Source organism: Dendroctonus ponderosae, unplaced genomic scaffold (genome assembly GCF_020466585.1).
Source record: "Dendroctonus ponderosae isolate FM_Combo_2020 unplaced genomic scaffold, Dpon_F_20191213v2 Dpon_F_20191213_10, whole genome shotgun sequence".
Lineage (NCBI taxonomy): Eukaryota > Metazoa > Arthropoda > Insecta > Coleoptera > Curculionidae > Dendroctonus > Dendroctonus ponderosae.
This window is the reverse complement of record NW_026017111.1, coordinates 4,133,909-4,135,391: the sequence shown is the minus strand read 5'-3', so window position 1 is coordinate 4,135,391 and position 1,483 is coordinate 4,133,909. Positions and strand designations below refer to the sequence as shown.

The 1,483-nt window shown below is 38.4% G+C and overlaps 1 protein-coding gene across 1 annotated transcript in view; it reads right to left on the bottom strand.

Annotated features, from left to right (window-relative positions):
- Window positions 1-1,099, bottom strand: part of LOC109545667 — a gene marked incomplete in the record, with an annotated part of 105,231 nt that extends 104,132 nt beyond the window's left edge. The window contains 1 exon segment of the mRNA XM_048661996.1: window positions 881-1,099.
- Window positions 1,100-1,483: the final 384 nt, after the last annotated feature.

Below are 1,483 nucleotides of genomic sequence, written 5' to 3'. Positions count from 1 at the left end.
AATGGTGTAGATTTCTAGGCTTTTGAGAACATTTATATTTTTTCAAAAAATCGACCCACCACCCTTAGAAAATTTTCGGCAAAACATCAAAATTTAACATGTGTGTTTTTTGCGCTCAATCAATCCTTTCGTCTTAAGAAGCTCGCAAAGTGCATTTATTAAGCGTTTGGATCAATGATAAGAAAGAAATCGTGGCTTAAAGACCGTGGAGGCTCAAAAAACGCCTAAAATGTGCCGAAAAAATCGATTATTTCGGAACTGAATCTTCTGACATGTTTTTCAAAGAGTTCGTTGCATTCCTCCTCCCTTCCGTATTAAAATTAGTCAAAGTTCAATCATTCATATAAAAGCAAGTTGCCACGTAAATCGAATCAAATTAACACAGATTATTAACTAGATCTCCCTTAATGAAATGCTACGAAACCACCTTAAATATTCGTCTCGTTAGCTTTTCTAGCAGACGACACAGAGTTTACACTGCAATTGACTCCAATCGATTCCATGAGCAATTCTCTTAGGTTTGGCTTGCTTAATCTTCAAAACGGAACATTTAGGCAGATAATTGACAAAATTTACTTTTTCTCATATATATTTTCGCATCAGACGCGCAATAAACTAATGAGAAAAAGGTCGAAAAATTAAGAAAAAGGAAACAATAAGGGAAAGGAAAATATCGAATCAACTCGAAATTGGTTTGCGCTTCATTGCATTTGCACTCATTCACTTCACACTAGATAAACAGATATTTATAAACGCCGATATGACCATAGATACTATATTTGGACGAGAGCGATTTGACGGGTCAAAGTATAAAAGGGTTTGTGTCCCCAGCAGAATATCTATCTATGAAGATTTAGGAGAAACTTAAAAAAACACAAACCTTCATCAAGAGCAAATAATCCGAAAACGTTCACACAACATTTGATCACAATTCCAATTCACTAATCAAATCACATTCACCAACAATTCACGTAAACGGTTTTTTGATTAAAATTTGAAAATCTCGCGCGCGAACGATCGTAACCGAATAGAGCTCGGGAGCGGCAAAGCTCTTTCATGTCCGCTCGGCAGTCAGAGCCAGACTTGATTCAGACTGGAGTTAGACAGCTGCATGCCCAAAATCCCCCGTTCCCACCACCGATCGCTGGCCAATGGCGTGCTGAATGGGATTAAGTGGGGGTATAATAATGTCATTATTTTTGAATTTTTTTTCGAGTAGGCCGGCAAGCCAGCAGGTAGAAGAAACAAGGTTGCTTATGGTTGAGAAGTGCTGCGGTCGGATTAGAAGGTGTTGAAGACCTTTTTCCCAAGTCGGAAGCACTTGTAGCAGATTTGTTAACTTTTACCATTTTTTGCGGTTTTGGTTCACAGAATTTCGACTTTGGAGCCTCAATGTCTTCAATATTCTTGCAAATGTGAGATAAATTGGTTCACAATAGCATCATCTACTGAGCTCCGGGCCCATCACACTCTGTCCACTTTC